The sequence below is a fragment of the Schistocerca americana genome, chromosome 1 (assembly GCF_021461395.2).
Source record: "Schistocerca americana isolate TAMUIC-IGC-003095 chromosome 1, iqSchAmer2.1, whole genome shotgun sequence".
NCBI classification, from domain to species: Eukaryota; Metazoa; Arthropoda; class Insecta; order Orthoptera; family Acrididae; genus Schistocerca; species Schistocerca americana.
The window spans coordinates 1,053,601,552-1,053,626,086 of record NC_060119.1 but is presented as its reverse complement, the minus strand read 5'-3'; the positions used below and the strand labels follow the sequence as shown (position 1 = coordinate 1,053,626,086).

Here is a 24,535-nt window from a genome sequence, read left to right as displayed (position 1 = left end):
GGAAGGCTGTGTTTAGTAACTCTGCTTTGGCAGCACTGTCTTCGATAGTATCTCCATTGCTATAGTGCAGAGGAGGCATTGATTGTTTCTCGCCGCTAACATACTTCACTTACGATCAGAATCTCTTTGGATTTTCTGGCATGTATCGACACAAAGTTCCGTCGTGGAAACAGTTATAGGCATCTCGCATTAAAGTCCGCGCTAAATTTCGAGCTTCTTTGAATCACTTGGTAAGACTAAAGGAAAGTAAAGAACGAGAGGCACTTATTACGCTTATCAAAATACGAAAGATGAAAAAGTAAAAGTTAAAAAATTAAAAAAAAAATGCCTCACCAAAACTTAGCGGTTGTAAATAAGGTTCAACGTTACTATCAATAAAGCCTAACGTAAAAAGAAAATTTCATTTATATAAGCGTCATCTTGTGTCATTCCTAAACAGATTCACCTTAGGATTGTGGTAAGTACTAACAGACACCGTCCGAACAGGCTTTGAAGGCCCAACTGTACTGGCCAGCCTCTATGTCATCCTCAACACTTAGACGTCACCATCCGCAGAGACGGAGGGGCCTGTGGTCAGCACACTGCTCTCCTGGCCGTTTTCAATTTTTCTGACCAGTGTCGCTACTTCACTGACAAGTAGCTGCTAGACTGGCCTCACAAGGGCTGAGTGTATCCCGCTTGCCAACAGCACTCTACAGACCTAGGCGGTGACCCATCCAAGTGCTAGCCAAGCCCGGCAGCGCTTAACTTCAGTGATCTGACGGGAACCGGTGTTCCACTGTGGAAAGGCCGTTGGCGTTTGTGGTACGTAGGGACTTCAGAAAAGCGAGCAGTCCCACAATAAGATCACTGCCCAACAAGAGTGCCGCATTGTCAGTAGACACATGTTACGGGTTTCCTACAGACACAGAGCTGCTGCGGATAACAAGTGCATTACAGTGTGCTACTGAAATGATGTAGCAACTGGAACTGTACTCCAAAGTCGAAGTTTGTGGAACAGCACGATTCTAATGGACAAAGCACGAACATTCATCCTTAATTTCTACCGCTGGATGAACCAAATGCAATGTCACGTCCACCTGTAATGAAACGGTGCCAACCACCTGACCAAGGCCGCACAGACGTGGGTAATACCGATCGGGATGGCCACACCTTGCACCATGCGATTTCTATCTTTTCGCCGGCCGGAGTGGCCGAGCGGTTCTAGGCTTTACAGTCTGGAGCCGCGCGACCGCTACGGTCGCAGGTTCGAATCCTGCCTCGGCCATAGATGTGTGTGATGTCCTTAGGTTAGTTAGGTTCAAGTAGTTTTAAGTTCTAGGGGACTGATGACCTCAGAAGTTAAGTCCCATAGTGCTCAGAGCCATTTGAACCATCTTTCTTTTCGGTAAACCGAATTAACAACTGAAGGAACAGAGGTTTTCAACCGGCTTTTAGATGGCGCTGTGACCAAGGAGCGTATTTCTGTCGTCGAGGAACTAAACAACTGGTACAATGTTCCGTGCGCTATTTTCTACACTGAAAAATAGTGTCATGTATCTGTGTCATTTAGAAATGCACTGCAACATTCAATAAAAGTTACTTGGCATTCCATGTTTTTTTTCCCCTTGTATATGGGCAACTGCTGGTTTGGACTTGAGCTATTTTTTCATTGGTAAAACCTCCCCCTAGCTATCGTCAGCTCTTGGCTAAAATTGACACCTCCCTGTCCTAATCATGACCCAGGCATCAGCTTTCTTTCGTACTCACGGGATTTATAAAACTATACGAGGTCTGTTCAAAACATTCCGTAACATTCGTAATTTTGCTTCAGTGCTGTGTTGAACCGAAATGCGGTTGGCATCCCTGCACACGCATGTTTTTAATGTGTCACTACCGGAAGTTAAATTGTTGTATGTCTGTTGGTTATCGTTCACTCCTGTATTGTGTGGAACGTTGTGTCACACAATTTGCGAATTTCGAGATGACAGAGTTAGAGGAGCAACGCGTCTGCGTTAAATTTTTCATGAAACTGGAGAAAACCTTTACAGAGGCACGCCGAATGATGCAGGAAGCCTACGGTTGTGAGTGCTTAAACGGTACTCTGTGTTACGAATGGTTCGCACGGTTTGAAAATGATCGGAAGTTAAAGGTAACCCTCGTTCAGGACTCGTTTCGACGTCCACCGACAACGCTCACGTCAGGAATGTCAACGATATTGTGTGTGGCAATCGAAAACCAACTGTTCGAGAGATTGCAGAAGAATGTAACATTTCAGTTGGATCATGTCATGATATCCTGACACAGTATCTTGGAATGCGTCGTGTTGCCGCAAGGTTCGTCTCACGGCTCATGAGTCAAGACCAGTAAGACCTTCGCCTCGTAATCCGTGAAGAGCGTTTGGATCCCGCAAATGACAACGAGATTTTCCTTAAGAGAATCATAACTGGTGATGAGACGTGGATCTACGGTTATGATGGTGAGGTCAAGGTTCAATCTTTACAATGTGTCGGGAAAGGTTCTTCAAGATCAAAAAAAGCTCATCAGTCTGGGTCAAATGTTGAAGCCATGCTGATAGTTTTCTTTGACTTGAAGGGTTAGTTCATCATCATTTCGTGCCACAGGGACAAACTGGTAATCGATGGTATTATCGATACGTGTTGCGACGCCTACTAGAAAATGTGAGAAGGAAATGGCCTGAAATGTCCTTGCATCACGATAACGCTCCTGCACATTCATCTCTGTTGGTGCACAACTGTTGAAAAAAAACGAAATCACTGTGCTGTCTCTTCTCAGTACTCTCCAGACCTGGTCTCTGCGCATTTCTTTTATTTCCGATTTTGGAAACTGCGCTGAAAGGACGAAGATTTGCAACGATAGACGAGAAGAAAAAAAATTGACAGACGACGCTTCGCGCGATCCATCAAGAGGCGTACTAAGACTGCTTCCGGAAATTGGAAGTGGAAACGGCATTGGGAGCGGAGTATCTGTTGAGGCGGAGAGTATTTCGAAGAGGACCATGCACAATAAATAAAAGGTAAGCGTAGGAATATTCTTTGGACAAAGGTCCAATATTTTTTTGAACAGATCTCGTAAATTAATTAAGAACGGGACGGAAAATTGGAAACCTACGTAAATATAAGTCAGAGACAGACTCAAAGAAACAAATATACAGAGTAAACCTTCAGATTCTGATAAGTAACTCAGTTATTGAATTAACGTGACAGCACTGAATCGAGTGACAAAACTTACTTAAACTGTTCAACTTGTATACGTTATTTGGCCGGCAATCACTGCTCGGTCAGTAGGAAAAAAACACGTGCAATAAATGTTGAAATAAACTCTCAAATGAAGGCGACCTACAGAGAGATATTCTGTCAAATGATCTTTGCCGGCAGCAGAAATTTCAGCCTTATGTGAGCGATAGCATAAATGACTCACAGATTTGTTGCGGCCGTAAATTGGAGCTGTTATCGCACTATTTATTAGTCGCGTCCCTGCGACGAGCGAGCAATAAAATGTTTAAACGTTTCGGTCGTTGAAAAATCGAAAGCCTTTCCTCAGCTTCTGACGCTTGAGCACTCAGAAACACTGTTACGAAATGGCGCTCAAACTCTTCGTCCATGTGGCACAGAGATGACTGCACCAACTGCAGAAACGGCAGTTGATTTTTTAAAGATGCTTCAAAATGTGTGCAAATGAGATCTACTGCTCGCTTTGAGTGCTGTTCCGTATCTAGGCTCTCGAAGAAAATGGTCCCCTGCTAACGGTTAACTTCACGGTGTCTATTACATACGGTCATATCAGACCACTTACTTAATTGCTGTACTCAAGGGACACTCTGCTCTTCTGGAAAATAGATCACATTAGGATTTGGTCAAGATATAAGCCCATGCGAAAATAAAAACTACTTACGTGTTTGGGGTAAACGTTTAGACTTATACACTTCATCCAACGCTGTTCTAATTTGTTGATCCCTTCCGAATAATAGGAATTGTCCAACTCTGCAAAATAGCTATTAGTTGAGGCAATCACCCTCTCGTTTGAAGAAAATCTTTGTCCCACCAGCCATTTCTTCAAACTGGGGAACAAATAATAGTCTGAGGGAGCCAAGTCTGGAGAATAGGGGGGATGTGGAACGAGTTGGAATCCTGTTTCCAATAATTTTGCGACTACAACTGCTGAGGTGTGTGATGGTGCATTGACGTGATGGAAAAGGACTTTTTTGCGGTCCAATCGCCGGCGATTTTCTTGCAGCTCGGTTTTCAAACGGTCCAACAACGATGAATAATATGCACCTGTAATAGTTTTACCCTTTTCCAGATAGTCGATGAGGATTATCCCTTGCGAATCTCAAAAGACAGTCGCTATAACCATTCCGGCCGAAGGAATGGTCTTCGCCTTTTTTGGTGCAGATTCTCCCTTGGTAATCCATTGTTTAGATTGCTGTTTGGTCTCGGGGGTATAGTAATGTATCAATGTTTCATCCACAGTGACGAAAAGACGCTTAAAGTCCTGCGGATTCTTCCTGAACAGCTGCAAACCATCCTTGCAACACTTCACACGATTCCGTTTTTGGTCAAGCGTGAGCAATCGCGGAACCCATCTTACGGATAGCTTTCTCATGTCCAAATGTTTATGCAAAATATTACGTATCTGTTCATTCGTGATTCTCACAATACTAGCAATCTCACGCACCTTAACTCTTATGTCGTCCATCACCAGATCATGGATTTTATCAATGATTTCTGGAGTTGTAACCTCCACAGGGCGTCCCGAACGTTCAGCATCACTTGTGCCCATTTGGCCACTCCGAAAATTTTAAAACCACTAATAAACTGTTATAATAGAAGGTGCAGAGTCACCGTAATGTTTATCATGCTTCTCTTTAGTCTGCTGAGACGTTTTTCCTTTCATAAAGTAATGTTTAATCACCACACTAAATTCCTTTTTCGTCCATTTTTTGACAATCAGTCGACTTCCTTGATTCACACGAATGCTAAACACAAAGAAATAGACCAATATCGCTGCAACTTTGTGTCCGTTCTTTCCAAAGAAGCTACTAACTAAAAATGACCTCGATACGAGTCGGTGGTGCCATCTCTCGGACTTTGCACAGACTTTTCAAACGCCCCTCGTAAGTCCCAATCCCTACCATGCACTTAGGAACGGAGCAGTTAAAATTCCTTCTGCCTGCATTAGATAAGCTACGTAATTTTTTAATAACACGTACCCGGATTGGAGATAAAACTTGAAAAGTCATGCTGGTGAACAAGCTTCAAATAACATCTCATAAAATAACTAACATTTGCAGCATCATATAAACTTCCATAACTCACATGTAATATACATTTAAATAATAATAGTATTCTTGCTTGAAACAGATGCTTGTAGGAGGTATTACTTCCTGCCCATCTTGGTGATTCAAAATCTTTGATCAGTTTAAAAAACAAAGCAACAGGGTTGACTCTTGCACAGTATGTAACTCCTTATAAATGGGAAATGCACCGTTCACACACGATACCCACAATGACAAGTTCCATCTTGCATGTGACCACAATGCATAACCACCTGCTTTTATAATAACTGAAACCAAGCAGAGAGATGCTGGCTATTTCTCTTTAATCTCGCTATCTACAGCGTTTTTTTTTTCCGGTGCGTGCTATTTAATAGATAATGGCAACAGACTGAATACAGAAATAACGAACTTCACGTGAACAGATAAATATTTTTTCTCTTGTAAAAAAAAAAAAAAAAAAAAAAAAAAAAAAAAAAAAAAAAAAAAAAAAAAAAAAACACACTAACGAAGGAAGTAGCAGAGGAAAGAAGCGTATGGAACATTCTTAACACTAATTGAGGGACAGGATAAAGGGACATCTCGTATAGAAGCCAAGAACAGTTAACTTAGCTTCGGAGTATATATGCAGATGCAGATTTTCGTCATTATTGTGACTGACCGCCAGGTAACGTGCACTAGAAATTAGGAAACGAGAAATACACGAAAAGTGAATGAAGTGGCGCAGACATTTAGTCACTACAGTCGGTTAGTCGGAACGAGATTCAAAAACCTATCTTTCCATTCTTCATTTTCTCCCTGGTTTCCGGAAACCATTTTAGGAGAAAGGTAGAATGCTTACTTCGGGGAGGACAGTTTTTCAAACCTCAAAGGGATGCTCTCTATTTCTCTTTAATCTAGCTATCCACAGCGTTTTTTCTGGTGCGTGCACTTTAATCTTTCGTGGCTACGAACTGGATACAGAAATAACGAACATCACGTGAAGAAATTAATATTTTTTCTCTTGTAAAAAAACACTAAGGAAGGAAGTAGCAGAGGAAAGAAACGTAGTTAACATCCTTAACACCAATTGAGGGATGGGATGAAGGAACATCTCGTATAGAAGCCAAGAATAGTTAACTTAGCTTTAGATGGAGCGTTAGGAGGGGAAATAAGTAGCGGCAGGCAAAGACTAGAAGAGTCAAAAATTTTAGAGGCGAGAAATACTAGCGTAAGAAAAGTATGAAACATAGCATAAAACCAGACGAAAGAGGTAAAACTGGGCTACTAAGAGGAAATGTATCTAATTTCTTGCTTATCCTCATACTTAATTTTAAATCAGTCTCAAATTTTGGATCATAAGTTTGAGCCTCGCGGGGTAGCCGCGCGGTCGCAGGCGACTTGTCACCGTCCGAGCCGCTCCCCCCCGTCGGAGGTTCGGATGTTCGAGTCCTCCCTCGAGCATGGGTGTGTGTGTCGTCCTTAGCGTAAGTTAGATTAAGTAGTGTGTAGGCATAGGGGCCGATGACCTCAGCACTTTGATCCCATAAAACCTTACCACGAATTTCCAAAATTTAATAAGTTTCATTTCCAGTCTTTTATTATACCTTGCGATAGTTGAATATCCGAATGTCAATGGTTGGAGACTTCGGTTTTCTCCGATAGTTGGCTTAACTAAACTGTGATGTATTAACAATTACGAAATCTCCATTTTTACTTGCAGAACTAGCACAGCCTGGGTTGGTAGAGCACTTGCCCGCGAAAGGCAAAGGTCCCGAGTTCGAGTCTCGGTCGGGCACACAGTTTTAATCTGCTAGGAAGTTTCATATCAGCGCACACTCCGCTGCAGAGTGAAAATCTCATTCTGGAAACATCCCCCAGCCTGTGGCTAAGCCATGTCTCCGCAATATCCTTTCTTTCAGGAGTGCTAGTTCTGCAAGGTTCGCAGGAGAGCTTCTGTAAAGTTTGGAAGGTAGGAGACGAGGTACTGGCAGAAGTAAAGCTGTGAGTACCCGGTGTGAGTCGTGCTTCGGTAGCTCAGTTGGTAGAGCACTTGCCCGCGAAAGGCAAAGGTCCCGAGTTCGAGTCTCGGTCGGGCACACAGTTTTAATCTGCCAGGAAGTTTCATATCAGCGCACACTCCGCTGCAGAGTGAAAATCTCATTCTGGATATATAACATTTGATACAAAAAAGGTCCAATTTATTCATTTTCTCTATGGAACCAATAGTTTGCGTGAACAGAGCAAGAAAATCCTGAAAATCTTGCGCACCCCGCATGCGCTGTAACTTAGATGGTTTTTGTAGTTAAATTTGTGGTAGTTTCCCGATTTGCTGGACTTCAAGTGTTCTGTACCATGATGTCTGCCTCGACTTCCTCTATACCTCTGTGGTACGTCGCAAACAATTATCGTTTACACCCCGTATAACGTCGTTATCTGCCAGCAGGATGTGTCAATATTCACTCCTGTATCTATCGTGAGTGAAAGGCTCCCATTTGGTACAGCCCTCCTTTCCAGTTGATAAGTTAGCTTGCAGGGCTCAAGTAAGTGGTGTTTACCGCCTGTCGCCGACAGGTACGGCGCTGTTACTGCCAGACTGTATCAGCTGAGGCAACCTTTCACTGACTTCTCACTTCATTGTTGTGTTTTACGACAGCGAGACATACAGTGTAGCTTTCATCGATCTCATATAAGGAGCCAGCCTTTAATTTTCGTAAAGTTCGGTTTAAATATCATCTAGTAATACATACTGTTACTCAATTTTTGAGGAAGTATTATGACTCATTTTATCACTACCGACTAAGGTACTGAGATATTGAATGGCTACCAAGTTTTAATTAAAAAAATGGTTAAAATGGCTCTGAGCACTATGGGACTTAACTGCTGTGGTCATCAGTCCCCTAGAACTTAGAACTACTTAAAACTAACTAACCTAAGGACATCACACACATACATGTCCGAGGCAGGATTCGAACCTGCGACCATAGCGGTCGCGTGGTTCCAGACTGTAGCTCCTAGAACCGCGCGGCCACCCTGGCCGGCTTTTAATTTTAAAATTGGAAATTTGTGATAAGGGCTATGGGACCTAACTGCTGAGGTCATCGGTCCCTAGGCTTACTTACTACTTAATCTAACTTACACTGACTTAACGCTAAGGTTAACACACACGCCCATCGCCGGCCGAAGTGGCCGTGCGGTTAAAGGCGCTGCAGTCTGGAACCGCAAGACCGCTACGGTCGCAGGTTCGAATCCTGCCTCGGGCATGGATGTTTGTGATGTCCTTAGGTTAGTTAGGTTTAACTAGTTCTAAGTTCTAGATAACTAATGACCTCAGCAGTTGAGTCCCATAGTGCTCAGAGCCATTTGAACCACGCCCATCCCGAGGGAGGGAATCGAAACCTCCGACGGGAGGAGCCGCGCGAACCGTGCAAGACGCCCCTGACCGCACGGCTACCCCGCGCGGGGCCATGTTTAAACTCATATTCAAAGAATTCGAAACGTAACGTATCTATCTCCTGCATATTTTAACAGGCACATCAAACTATTTACTAAACGCACAGTATCTCAAATTTTATGGTTAGATAGGGCAAATTCACTTTTCAGTTCGAATTATACAAAATTCAAAACAGAAGTAAAGATAGAAAAGATAAATGTTGCAGTCGTCTAGAAAATGCACAATTTCAGACTGTAACGTTTTTTCAAGCCAATCCTAACAATCATTGAGATTTTTAATCTGCGTTGTACTAGATAACATATTTTTACTAAGTAAAAAATATCACTACGTTAATAGTTGGATGCACTGGGTATGAAGTCTTCTAAACCTTCATTGGACAACTCTTCCCGTTTGCACAATGGCTGACTGATCTGTATGCAGTCTGGTAGAAGATGACGTAGTAAATTAATGTGTGAACGAAGCTCGGGATTTTCTGCGAATTGCATCGGTACAGTGTTATAACAAACTGTTGGTTATCAGGTAGGAATTAAGTGATTTCTAGAAAAACAATGATAAAAGTGCAATGACTGGCGTTTCCTGTTTTGAGCGCGTCAGGATTAATAGTTGCGTGTCACGAGGCTTTTGATTACAATTCAAACTTCAGAACGTGCTGAGAACGTTACGAAGTTTTATCAATGCGTAATCAGTTTTTGCAAATCGCAATTGTTCAGCCGACAGTTTCTTCTCCGAGCGCCTTGTGTTATATGCAACCTGCCAGACGTTCGTGTTGGGTTGGATAGCGAGTGGTAGGGGTGAGGAGCGAATAGAGTTGTGAAATGCATGAGAGACAAAATTTATGAAGTGTTCATTTAATGGCGCAGTTACAAGATATTTCACATAAGTAATCGATCGTCCAACATCAGCCAGCTTCAAATCATGATGAGAAGCGTCGATATTACCTAAATGGTTCAAGCAGGTAACAACATCGTCGATTAGAGTGGAATGTTGTCTTAGGGCAACGGCTCTAGCATCATCTATTTTCTTCTTACGCTTCGTCATTATGTTTCACTTTCTGCTGTGAGTACGTTAATGATTCCTAACAGTACATTTAACGGAACGCGATTTCGCAGTCATTATACTTTCTCTCACTTTACGAACTTCGTCCTCTATATTCCAGCCCACATTTCCATTTACGATTTTAAAATGAAATCAGCTCCATGATACGTGTATATCACACTCATTTGACAGAGACAGGTAATCACTCTTGCACACATTTTTTTCTGTTTTTGTAATTCGCTCCATGATAAATATACATGACACTCATTTGACAGAGACAGGTAATGACTCTTGCACACAATTTTTTCTATTTTTTTTTAATTCTTAATATTTAACTCGTAAGAGATAGAAGCCTTTCATACTTCCACAATTACGTTAAATGTTGATCAGGTTCCTGCAAAATCGTCCTTAAAGTATATGGAGATTTTTTATAATTCAGTACTGGTTTTTGGACGTGTCAAATTTATTTTTGTTCTAAACACGTTGTTTTCTCTTAGACACAACGGATCTCTTCATATTTCAGCTTATTTTTTCTCAAGAGAAAATCGTACAAATGCCTATTGACCCCACATTATGCCTCGTTTATGTGACTGCTAACCCATTTGAGACTATATGAGTGCTGATCTATGGCGGAACAGTCTGCGGCTGTGCAAAGCGTCCGTAATAACAAATCACACGAAGTTTTACGGTTATTGCGTGCAAGTATAGGCCACGACATTGCGATCACGGATTTACTTCAAACTCTGTACACCTTTAGTGGGCCATCAAAACAACACAATTTGTAAGTAGTGAGATGCACTGCTCTGGCAATTCCGAGAAAATCGCAAGAGAAGTTTTACGCGTCTGTTATGTAACTGATCTATCTGTGCGCGGGTGCCGGGCGTTAGAGTTCATGGTCGTCAAGCGGTTAGCGTTCGAGCTTCGTAACACGAACCTGTCTGAGGCGACGCTTCGACTCCCGCTCAAATCTTCACTTTTGTAGCACGTGTGTAAATTCTGCGATATTCAGAAAATTTGCACCTACACTATTCGTTCTTGCTACATTAGTTACGTCTCACCACCACCCACGATGACTGTCAAATGGGGCTTCTCTCTATGTCTGCAGCTCGAAGCGTTGAGATGCAAAATAGTTCCTGGTAACTTACCGGGTGCATGTGCAAGAGGTTTCGCAAATCACGACAGGCATACATTTTCAGAAATACTCTATGCGTTTTTTAATTTACTTGTCGATAATTATAAATATGATTGTTCTAGTAATTAAATTTAATTAAAAATAGTAAATAGTCAAATAAAATGAAATTCACTAAAATTTCGTGCAAATAGACGTGGTTTTTTTAGTTGTATTGTCTTTCAGTGTCATATAAATTAAATAATATGACCAGTGACGAAAAATATATAGATTAAAACTTAAGCCTGACCGAGAGCCAAACCGGGACGTCATATACGTTCAGCTTGTACGCTCACCACTTGGCCACCATGAACGCTAACGTCCGGTACCTATGCACAGATACATCAGTTACATAATAGACATGTAAAGCTTCTCTTGCAATTTTCTCGTAATTTCGTGAGTAGTGCACTCTACTACTTCCACATTATGTTGTTTTAATGACCTACTGAAGGCGTACAAAGTTTGAAATAAATCTGTGATCCCAACGTTGTGGCCTCTCCTTGTTAGTGAACGTAAAGTTACACTACGAAGCAGAATGACAGAAATTACGAGATGTATACTACTTTTGGAACAGATTTATATGTGACGTCAGTGACTTGGAATTGTAAAGTTGTTAGTTCCACTGAGCGTGCTAGTTGATTCATCACAAAGGATGTTGTCTACAGGTTATAAATATAGGAAATAATAAAAGAAGATCCTTAGCATATGTCACGGTACAGAATTGTAATAGAAAATGTGCAGTTATTCCAGAAGACGCTTCAGTCCGGACCCGCGCGACTGCTACTGTCGCAGCTTCGAGTCCTGCCTCGGACACGGATGTGTGTGATATCCTTAGGTTAGTTAGGTTCAATTAGTTCTAAGTCTAGGGGACTGATGACCTCAGATGTTAAGTCCCATAGTGCTTAGAGCCATTTGAACGATTCCAGAAGATTCAGGAACTTCTACATATATTACATGTGTTCTACAAGGCCAGGATATGAAAAGCGATTGTAGTTCCTTTACAGTCTGCTTGTGTTTCAACGTGGTGCTCACATTGACCTAATACATGCAAAATAGTTTTTTATGAAAAAGGAAGGAGGTAATATTGGAGTACCACGTCTCGTCGACATTGGGATCATTAGAAACTCAGCATACCACTGTTTCATTGACAGCAGCACAGATATGCTGCGGACGTACATGAAGAGTTAAATTCATTCCCCCTACGAGGAACTGTACATAAATCCCTGAATTTCGAAAGAAAAATACTGCCACGTATGCTGTTTGTTCGTGGAATTTTCAGGTAATCAATATTCAAGAGCTTTAAGAGGCTGCTGATTCATCTCCGACCAACGGGTGAAGGAAGAGATGCATACGTAGCTTGCCGCACAACAGAGAAACTTCTTTTTCATGTGGTATGGGAAAGCTTGTGTAAAGGTGGATCAAGTGCGTTGGAACGCGGGATAACTCTGTTGAAAAATGATATCAATAAAAACTGAGTACTCTTGTTTAACAAATTATAAAAATTGATTGGAGGTACTTATTAATTTACTCTTGTAGACCTACAGGGTGTCCAGGCTACAGGTACACAGAAACGACTTGTTATATTTCAGCACCAATTAAGGTTTATAACTCATTTCTCCTACTTCGTACTCAGGGGTTCGAACATTTTTCTGCGTGTTCGTACAGATCAATGTGGTTACCATTTGTAGCTCGAAAGATATCGAAACGATACGCCACGTCTCGCCATATGTTCAAAGGCATGACTGGTGTTACGGCATCTACTATGGCGTAGATTCGTTGTATTAGGTCCACCAGATCTCGACCACTTGTCCTGTAAACAATGTCCTTTTTAAGCCCCATGCACATAAAACCCAGCAAATCTAGAGACCGAGAGGGCCAGGAAATGGAACCCTCGCCCCCCTTCCTCCACCAAATCCTATCCAACGTTCAGGAAACATCTTATGGGAAAAAACTGGTAACATCACCATGAGAGAGGGGTGGGGCACCATACTGCTGGGTAATGACGTCGAGAGGCACCTGTGGAACTGCATAGTTCGTCAATTTGTCGACGTAGGTGTAACCTTCATTGGCGCGCTTGATCCATGCGACTCAGTGCTGTTCATGAAATGATGATGGTTGGTTGATTTGGGGGAAGGAGACCAGACAGCGAGGTCATAGGTCTCATCGGATTAGGGAAGGACGCGGAAGGAAGTCGGCCGTGCCCTTTGAAAGGAACCATCCCGGCATTTGCCTGGAGCGATTTAGGGAAATCACGGAAAAACCTAAATCAGGATGGCCGGACGCGGGATTGAACCGTCGTCCTCCCGAATGCGATGAAATGATGAGATGCACATCTTGCAGACAGTCTCTATCGACTGCGTATTTACGCAACAACATAAAATGTAGAGTTCTTTCGTTATAAGGATTTGTTTGTGTAGAACTCTAGTCCGGACACACACTAGTAAAGGCGGTCGTGTGACCCTCTACCGCTTATGCAATGAAATGATGGACGCGGAGGTGTGACAGAATGGCAAAAGGAGCTTTCGTGTTTGGAGGTGCCCTGTGAATTGAGTAGTTCGACTTGTGGTTTATAAACACAAACTGTCCGTAGTGACGACAGGAAATGATGTATCACTCGCAGTCATGTAAGATGACCTAAGACTAGTAAATGCTAAAAGATTCTAACCGACAGGTACCGGAGACGAATGTCCGTGTTGTCCGACGAGTCGCATTTCTGTATCCATTAAGCCGATGCAAGGCGTCGAGTGCACCGACTGCCCACTGAGGCGCTCAAACCACAGTGTGTAGTGTCCAGTCGGGGTGAGAGGTAGCTTTGTGATGTTTTGGGGTTGTTTTACGGGCCATGAATGGCCCTCTTACTGAGGATACAGTGAAACCGAAAGTTATATACACTCCTGGAAATGGAAAAAAGAACACATTGACACCGGTGTGTCAGACCCACCATGCTTGCTCCGGACACTGCGAGAGGGCTGTACAAGCAATGATCACACGCACGGCACAGCGAACACACCAGGAACCGCGGTGTTGGCCGTCGAATGGCGCTAGCTGCGCAGCATTTGTGCACCGCCGCCGTCAGTGTCAGCCAGTTTGCCGTGGCATACGGAGCTCCATCGCAGTCTTTAACACTGGTAGCATGCCGCGACAGCGTGGACGTGAACCGTATGTGCAGTTGACGGACTTTGAGCGAGGGCGTATAGTGGGCATGCGGGAGGCCGGGTGGACGTACCGCCGAATTGCTCAACACGTGGGGCGTGAGGTCTCCACAGTACATCGATGTTGTCGCCAGTGGTCGGCGGAAGGTGCACGTGCCCGTCGACCTGGGACCGGACCGCAGCGACGCACGGATGCACGCCAAGACCGTAGGATCCTACGCAGTGCCGTAGGGGACCGCACCGCCACTTCCCAGCAAATTAGGGACACTGTTGCTCCTGGGGTATCGGCGAGGACCATTCGCAACCGTCTCCATGAAGCTGGGCTACGGTCCAGCACACCGTTAGGCCGTCTTCCGCTCACGCCCCAACATCGTGCAGCCCGCCTCCAGTGGTGTCGCGACAGGCGTGAATGGAGGGACGAATGGAGATGTGTCGTCTTCAGCGATGAGAGTCGCTTCTGCCTTGGTGCCAATGATGGTCGTATGCGTGTTTGGCGCCGTGCAGGTGAGCGCCACAATCAGGACTGCATACGACCGAGGCACACAGGGCCAACACCCGGCATCATGGTGTGGGGAGCGATCTCCTACACTGGCCGTACACCACTGGTGATCGTCGAGGGGACACTGAATAGTGCACGGTACATCCAAACCGTCATCGAACCCATCGTTCTACCATTCCTAGACCGGCAAGGGAACTTGCTGTTCCAACAGGACAATGCACGTCCGCATGTATCCCGTGCCACCCAACGTGCTCTAGAAGGTGTAAGTCAACTACCCTGGCCAGCAAGATCTCCGGATCTGTCCCCCATTGAGCATGTTTGGGACTGGATGAAGCGTCGTCTCACGCGGTCTGCACGTCCAGCACGAACGCTGGTCCAACTGAGGCGCCAGGTGGAAATGGCATGGCAAGCCGTTCCACAGGACTACATCCAGCATCGCTATGATCATCTCCATGGGAGAATAGCAGCCTGCATTGCTGCGAAAGGTGGATATACACTGTACTAGTGCCGGCATTGTGCATGCTCTGTTGCCTGTGTCTATGTGCCTGTGGTTCTGTCAGTGTGATCATGTGATGTATCTGACCCCAGGAATGTGTCACTAAAGTTTCCCCTTCCTGGGACAATGAATTCACGGTGTTCTTATTTCAATTTCCAGGAGTGTATTTTATCCTCGGTGAGCACGTCTTGCTCATTCTTCTACACCTCCATGATGAGTATCCTGGGGACATTCCCCTGTATCAAGATGATAAAAGCCGTATTCGCAGAGCTGCATGCATATGTTCCTGATATGGCGAACACTCAGCAACCCCGTCACAGAACCACCTATCTTACCTGATCTTACCACACGGCAATCGCATTATCGTAATTTTTTTATATTTACGATACGTGAAGTTCATTTCATTCATTTATTTATCATGCTCTATTACAGGATTTTTAAAACTATTTGTTTAGTTAACAAGATACAGAAAGAAGAAGTCTAGTTACAAGGGTTGCGATAGTATGAATGAAATGTATTTACAATAGAAAACTTCCGTATGATCGATATAAGGTTCCCATGTAGAACACGATAAAAGTATACTAATAACTACACTCGTAACAGTAGACTTCTGTAGACAGAAATAATGTTTTAAAATACAACATCATTTTTTTTACTTTAGCAACATAAATATTCAAATGCTGGGAAACATTATTAAATTGCCAAATTTATGAAATTCGTTCATGAATAGCTTTACTAAAACTGGTTTGTCGACTGGCCAGCTGCCTCCATTTTCTGTAATACGCTTCCTCAAGCCATCTCTCTCTCTCTGTATTAAGGTCGTGACACATCTATAACAGGTGATCTACCGTCTGATCGCCCGGTCCGTACGTACAAGCAGTACTTGGCACTAGCCTGAACCGATAGTACATATGTGAAGTTCAGAACTGAAACAAATATTTTTCTTTCAGAACTGTTCGAAAGAATTCCTCAAAAATTCTCGAGAAAATCGGCTTTGAAGTTCTCCGACCTACTTTAATATGCTAAAGGAGGTAATTTTTTTCTCGACAGGCGGTGTGGCTGGGTGGTAGAATGGTCACCTGCCACGTATGGGTTTTAGGTTCGATTTCCAACAGGTGCAAATGTTTAGAAAGAAGTGCATGTTCTATTAGCAGGTCTCTAAAGCTTAAAGTAAAGATGGAAAAAAAATCTGTTGCACTCGAGACTGGTAATCGCTGGTCGAGTGTTTTTTCCGTCATTCATCTACATCTACATCTATACTCCGCGAGCCACCTTACGGTGTGTGGCGGAGGGTACTTATTGTACCACTATCTGATCCCCCCTTCCCTGTTCCATTCACGAATTGTGCGTGGGAAGAACGACTGCTTGTAAGTCTCCGTATTTGCTCTAATTTCTCGGATCTTTTCGTTGTGATCATTACGCGAGATATATATGGGCGGTAGTAATATGTTGCCCATCTCTTCCCGGAATGTGCTCTCTCGTAATTTCGATAATAAACCTCTCCGTATTGCGTAACGCCTTTCTTGAAGTGTCCGCCACTGGAGCTTGTTCAGCATCTCCGTAACGCTCTCGCGCTGACTAAATGTCCCCATGACGAATCGCGCTGCTTTTCGCTGGATCATGTCTATCTCTTCTATTAATCCAACCTGGTAAGGGTCCCATACTGATGAGCAATACTCAAGAATCGGACGAACAAGCGTTTTGTAAGCTACTTCTTTCGTCGATGAGTCACATTTTCTTAGAATTCTTCCTATGAATCTCAACCTGGCGCCTGCTTTTCCCACTATTTGTTTTATGTGATCATTCCACTTCAGATCGCTCCGGATAGTAACTCCTAAGTATTTTACGGTCGTTACCGCTTCCAATGATTTACCACCTATGGCATAATCGTACTGGAATGGATTTCTGCCCCTATGTATGCGCATTATATTACATTTATCTACGTTTAGGGAAAGCTGCCAGCTGTCGCACCATGCAATAATCCTCTGCAGGTCCTCCTAGAGTACGTACGAGTCTTCTGATGTTGCTACTTTCTTGTAGACAACCGTGTCATCTGCAAATAGCCTCACGGAGCTACCGATGTTGTCAACTAAGTCATTTATGTATATTGTAAACAATAAAGGTCCTATCACGCTTCCCTGCCGTACTCCCGAAATTACCTCTACATCTGCAGATTTTGAACCGTTAAGAATGACATGTTGTGTTCTTTCTTCTAGGAAATCCTGAATCCAATCACAAACCTGGTCCGATATTCCGTAAGCTCGTATTTCTTTCACTAAACATAAGTGCGGAACCGTATCAAATGCCTTCCTGAAGTCCAGGAATACGGCATCAATCTGCTCGCCAGTGTCTACGGCACTGTGAATTTCTTGGGCAAATAGGGCGAGCTGAGTTTCACATGATCTCTGCTTGCGGAATCCATGTTGGTTATGATGAAGGAGATTTGTATTATCTAAGAACGTCATAATACGAGAACACAAAACATGTTCCATTATTCTACAACAGATTGACGTAAGCGAAATAGGCCTATAATTATTCGCATCTGATTTATGACCCTTCTTGAAAATGGGAACGACCTGCGCTTTCTTCCAGTCGCTAGGTACTTTACGTTCTTCCAGCGATCTACGATAAATTGCTGATAGAAAGGGGGCAAATTCTTTAGCATAATCACTGTAGAATCTTAAGGGTATCTCGTCTGGTCCGGATGCTTTTCCGCTACTAAGTGATAGCAGTTGTTTTTCAATTCCAATATCGTTTATTTCAATATTTTCCATTTTGGCGTCCGTGCGACGGCTGAAGTCAGGGACCGTGTTACGATTTTCCGCAGTGAAACAGTTTCGGAACACTGAATTCAGTATTTCTGCCTTTCTTCGGTCGTCCTCTGTTTCGGTGCCATCGTGGTCAACGAGTGACTGAATAGGGGATTTAGATCCGCTTACCGATTTTACATATGACCAAAACTTTTTAGGGTTCTTGTTTAGATTGTTTGCCAATGTTTTATGTTCGAATTCGTTGAATGCTTCTCTCATTGCTCTCTTTACGCTCTTTTTCGCTTCGTTCAGCTTTTCCTTATCAGCTATGATTCGACTACTCTTAAACCTATGATGAAGCTTTCTTTGTTTCCGTAGTACCTTTCGTACATGATTGTTATACCACAGTGGATCTTTCCCCTCGCTTTGGACCTTAGTCGGTACGAACTTATCTAAGGCGTACTGGACGATGTTTCTGAATTTTTTCCATTTTTGTTCCACATCCTCTTCCTCAGAAATGAACGTTTGATGGTGGTCACTCAGATATTCTGCGATTTGTGCCCTATCACTCTTGTTAAGCAAATATATTTTCCTTCCTTTCTTGGCATTTCTTATTACACTTGTAGTCATTGATGCAACCACTGACTTATGATCACTGATACCCTCTTCTACATTCACGGAGTCGAAAAGTTCCGGTCTATTTGTTGCTATGAGGTCTAAAACGTTAGCTTCACGAGTTGGTTCTCTAACTATCTGCTCGAAGTAATTCTCGGACAAGGCAGTCAGGATAATGTCACAAGAGTCTCTGTCCCTGGCTCCAGTTCTGATTGTGTGACTATCCCATTCTATACCTGGTAGATTGAAGTCTCCCCCTATTACAATAGTATGATCACGAAACTTCTTCACGACGTTCTGCAGGTTCTCTCTGAGGCGCTCAACTACTACGGTTGCTGATGCAGGTGGTCTATAGAAGCATCCGACTATCATATCTGACCCACCTTTGATACGTAACTTAACCCAGATTATTTCACATTCGCATTCGCTAATAACTTCACTGGATATTATTGAATTCTTTACTGCTATAAATACTCCTCCACCATTGGCGTTTATCCTATCCTTGCGGTATATATTCCATTCTGTGTCTAGGATTTCGTTACTGTTCACTTCCGGTTTTAACCAACTTTCCGTTCCTAATACTATATGCGCACTATTTCCTTCAATAAGAGATACTAATTCAGGAACCTTGCCCTGGATACTCCTGCAGTTTACCAATATTACGTTAACTTTTCCTGTTTTTGGTCTCTGAGGACGGACGTTCTTTATCAACGATGATAATGTCCTCTCTGGTAAGCCGTCAGGTATTTTATCGTTTCGCCCAAGGGGGGGTCCCTCTAACCTAAAAAACCCCCGTGTGCACGCCACACGTACTCTGCTACCCTAGTAGCTGCTTCCGGTGTGTAGTGCACGCCTGACCTGTCTAGGGGGGCCCTACAGTTCTCCACCCAATAACGGAGGTCGATGAATTTGCAACCATTATAGTCGCAGAGTCGTCTGAGCCTCTGGTTTAGACCCTCCACACGGCTCCAAACCAGAGGACCGCGATCGACTCTGGGCACTATGCTGCAGATATTAAGCTCAGCTTGCACTCCGTGTGCGATGCTGGTTGTCTTCACCAAATCAGCCAGCCGCCGGAAGGAACCAAGGATGGCCTCAGAACCCAAGCGGCAGGCGTCATTCGTTCCGACATGTGCTACTATCTGTAGCCGGTCACACCCAGTGCGTTCAATAGCTGCCGGAAGGGCCTCCTCCACATTACGGACGAGACCCCCCGGCAAGCACACCGAGTGCACACTGGCATTCTTCCCCGACCTACCCGCTATTTTCCTGAGGGGCTCCATAACCCGCCTAACGTTGGAGCTCCCTATAACTAATACGCCCGCCCTCTGTGACTGTCGGGACCTTGCCGGAGAATAGGCCACTGGCCCAACAGGCGAGGCATCCTGTGGTGGCTCGGAAACGATGTCATCACCACTAGGAAGCACCCCGTACCTGTTGGAAAGGGGTAAGGCAGCTGCCACGCGGCCAGATCCCACCTTTGCCTTTCGGCCAGGCACGCGCGAGCCCACCACTGTCCGCCATTCACCCTGGAGTGATGGCTGACCGGTAAGATGCTCACTGCCGGAAGACGCAGCGACATCAGGGGTTCCATGTGATTCCAAGGCCACCGAAGTAGGCATAGGTCTCACCACAGTTGCCCCAACGCCACTACGAGCCGACGCCTGCGCCTCGAGCTCGATGAGCCTAACAGACAAAGCCTCCACCTGCCCCCGAAGAGTGGCCAATTCTCCTTGCGTCCGCTCACAACAACCACAGTCCCTACACATGACTATGTTTACCCTACTCTATACGGTGACAAATTCCCAAGATAATCTTCTGATGAGCTACTCTGATAATCAAGAAACACTCACTGAAATACGAGACGCGAAAACTACGCTAGGTTTTCCCAGAAAAACTATTTAAAAGCTAAGCGCAGCAAATAAGTACAAAAACGCTTTATACAAACAGTACTCGCTGCTGCTGGTGCTCTCGCTCTGGCTGTCACAAGACAACTGCTGATTCAAGTGACTAGTGGCTAACGGCCGCGAAACAAACAAAAGACGGTTTTAGGGCGCTTTCTGTTCTAAACGATCAAGAAAACACTAAGAAATCTAACACGAAAACTACGTAAAGTTTTATCAAGAACTGTTAGTTACTATGCAGAGCAGATAAACACAAATAGAATCCCTTCCTTGGTGGATGGTCGTAAACAAAATGCAAAATAAACGCTTTATACAAACAGTACTCGCTGCTGCTGGTGCTCTCGCTCTGGCTGTCACAAGACACATTCTGTTTGTTTTTCGTCTTCCTCCCGTTCAGTTCAAAAACCTACGTATTTAAATAAAAAATTCATCAAATATATGCTAATTAACAGATAGTTAGTTGGTATTTTTATGAAAAATGCACGTCTTCTTATTTGTAATTATATATCACGCACATATAGATTATTAATTACTGATCTTATATTAAAGTTTGTTCGAATTTTAAAAAAGTTCGAAATAAAATTCTTTTTCGTCTTTATGAATTTTACGCTTCATGGATAGGCTCATGGTATATGTATCTTTGTTTCCAAGGGCTGGAAATCGAATCTGGGTCAATTTGTTAAATCTCGATAACCCCATGCTCAGTGCAATCTGATACTCTCCGAATAGTCACATGACGTGTCGAGAAAAGACGGTCGGAAAATTTCAAAGTCGGTTTTCTCAAAAGTTTATGAGAGTTACATGGAACTGTTTTTGTCATTGATATTTGAGTTCTGAACTTCACGTGCCATATATACAAAAAATTACAAAATTCGTTTGCCATGTTGTCTCTTTGTTACTTGAAAGAAAATGTCTGGCCCTTCCTGAATAATGGATGATACGTAGGAATCAACGTCCCCGTAATTTGGTAGCTGTACGGGTTTGATCATGAATAAGCGGCTTCAGTGGTTACAAGGTATTGGCTTCATGTCGCATGATGGTGACTAATTTTTTGTGCCATGTGCTTAGTGTAACAGTAGCGAAGACGGTGAATTTGATTGACTTTTTTATGCAGCGTATTTTTGCGGCACACCGCTTGTAGGACAAAAACCACCCTATACGGCACTTAACACCAGAAACATGTACGAGGGCTACTTGGAAAGGTAAGGTCCGATAGGTCGCGAAATGGAAACCACTGTGAAAATCAACAATGTATTATTTGCAACGGTTAGCTACACCCTCCAGCTACGTCTCTACATAGTAGCCGCTCGGACTTACACGTATGTCATGGAAGGCATACATCTGCGCTTCCTGCCAACTCTATACGCTGGTCTACAGATCGTTGTGTGTGCCAAAATGTTGCCTACGTAGCCAGCTGTTAATGTGAGCAGAGATTAAACACAGGGGGAGCCAATTATGGGCTGTATTCCCATCGAAAATTCTACAGAAACGTCCTAAATGTCCCTGCAGTTTGTGGTAAAGAACTCTCATGAAGAAGGAACTGCATGACAGCTATATTACGTGGGCTGAATGACATAAGGCGAAGTATCTCACCAGGCCCTCATATTTGGCGGGAGACACTGTTGTTCTAGGCATCGCTGCGTCCTCACAGTGTGCTCAGAAATGAAAAGAGCGGGGTGACAGTCATATAGGGGCACTGGCCATGTGTGCGAAGCTTCATCGGATTTTCACTATGGTTTCCATTTCGCTCCCTATCGGACCACACTCTCCGAATAGCCCTCGTATTGCAATACACTGATGAGCTAAGACATTAGGATAGCCTGATTAACAGCATGTTCATCCACCTTTTGGAACTCAGTTTAACAGCGTTTCTTCTTTACATATACTCGACAAGGTCTTGATGGGAGTTTGGAGTTTATGGAACCGGATGTCTGCCCATAGTCGCTTGTTTGTGCGCACAGGTGTTGCCCTAAAGCGCCACAGAAGTGTTCTGTCGGGTTTAAATAGGCGAATTTGGTGTACAAGGCTTCGTGGATTCACTGTCACGCCCCTCAAACAACTGTAACACTGTGGAACGGGCAGTTATCCTACCAGAAGGCGTGACCTCCGTCAGGAAAGACATGAAGCATTAAGGGATGCATGTAATACACAGTAACTCTTGTTATCCTAATAGCCGCCGCGCGGGGTAGCCGTGCGGTCTGGGGCGCCTTGATACGGTTCGCGCGGCTTCCCCCGGAAGAGGTTCGAGTCCTCCTTTGGGCATGCGTGTGTGTGTTGTCGTTAGCGTAAGTTAATTTAAGTGAGATTAAGTAGTGTGTAAGCCTATGGACCGACGATCTCAGCTGTTTGGTCCCATAGAACTTACCACAAATTTCCAATTTTTCCAATTTCCAATTTGACCTCTGCCTTTTGAAGACTGATAGATGTTTTAGAGTCACTATAAATAAGCAAGGCAAAACGATTGGGCTAAACATCATAAAACAGTTACGCAGTGCTAACTGTTTCACTAAAACACTGTGAATAAATTAAATAGCAAGAAACACTCCAAGAATGTAAGGCAGAATGCGCACAGGGTACTGAGACAGTCACCATTCCATTCTTCGGTAATCTTGCTCATAAAGCGTATAATATTTTCAAATATTTTAAATAGACGCTGTATTTAAGTCCGAAAATACGCTGCAATTTAAACTAAGGAACCATTTAGAACATGAAGTCGACAAATACGACGGAGTTGATGACAATAGAGTTCAGTGTACCTGCAGTACGATCTACATATGCCAAAATGGTAGCTCCATTGAGTTGAGGTACAAAGAGCATAGGGGCGCTTTTCGACTTAACATATACGAGAAGACAATGGCTGCCGTTCATACTCATGAAACCGACTACTCCCATGTTGGGATTTGATGAGGATCTCGCAGTTTTTCATATACTACATAAAAGCAAGAAACTGGATGTACTAGAAAAGTTGGAGATTGCTGTACATAGCGTGGGAAATCATAATACATTAAATGAACGGCTTTCAAGACGTTTGTAGATCTTTTGTAAAATCTGTAGTTATTTAGCGATTTTACAGTTCACCGTTAGCTTTTCAAGGCGGGTCTTGAATTTCCGGTCTGCTCGGCATGCTTACCCATCATCTTTGTTTCTTCTGTATCTTTTTGATTTCATGTTTACATTCACATTACATTTGTGTTTGTGTGAGGGGCGTCGCTTTCAGGAAGATACACGGGCCGCGCTCACATATGACTGGTACTCTATGGTGCCAATTCAAAGGGACAACATGTGCCGCTCCATTTTGACCTATGGTGATATGGATATACTTTTAAGAAGACATGGCGGCGAGGGAAGTAGTCACGTTATTTTTATTGCTCTTTTCTACGTTTCATATTGGTGGCCTTTATAAGTTTTTGTACAGTGAATGTGACAAAGGCATAAATTATAGCATTTTTTAAACGTTGTAAATATGTGGTTGCACCGACATTTTCAGTTTAACATTGGATGCATGTTAGCGGCAGTAATATTCACGTAGTCCACAGCTGTCATGCTACCATGGATTACTACCATATGCTCCATGGAAGCTCAGGTGAATGTCCCCCATATCGTAAAACTACCCCTACTGTCCTGCGTCCGTAGCCGGCCGCTGTGGCCAAGCGGTTCTAGGCTCTTCACTCCTGAGCCGCGCGACTGCTACGGTCGCAGGTTCGAATCCTGCCTCGGGCATGGATGTGTGTGATGTCCTTAGGTTAGTTAGGTTTAAGTAGTACTAAGTCTAAAAAAAATGTTCAAATGTGTGTGAAATCTTATGGGACTTAACTGCTAAGGTCATCAGTCCCTAAGCTTACACACTACTTAACCTAAATTATCCTAAGGACAAACACACACACACCCACGCCCGAGGGAGGACTCGAACCTCCTCCGGGACCAGCCGCACAGTCCGTGACTGCAGCGCCCTAGACCGCTCGGCTAATTCCGCGCGGCTTCTAAGTCTAGGGGACTGATGACCTCAGATGTTAAGTCCCATAGTGCTTGGAGCCATAGTGCTTAGAGCCTGCGTCAATGGCGCGGTGCACGTTTCAAGCAGTCGTCCGTCGGACACAGACCTCATTTAACGAAGTTTATCCTCCCTCGCGACACCTTTCCACTGTCAAATCCCGATGACCCCGTGCCCAGTACAATCGGAACTGCCGATATCGTGTCAACACAGAAGC

At 43.8% G+C, this 24,535-nt stretch overlaps 1 pseudogene; it reads right to left on the bottom strand.

The window, feature by feature from the left end:
• Positions 1–679: 679 nt before the first annotated feature.
• Positions 680–797, bottom strand: LOC124555795 (annotated as a pseudogene).
• Positions 798–24,535: the final 23,738 nt, after the last annotated feature.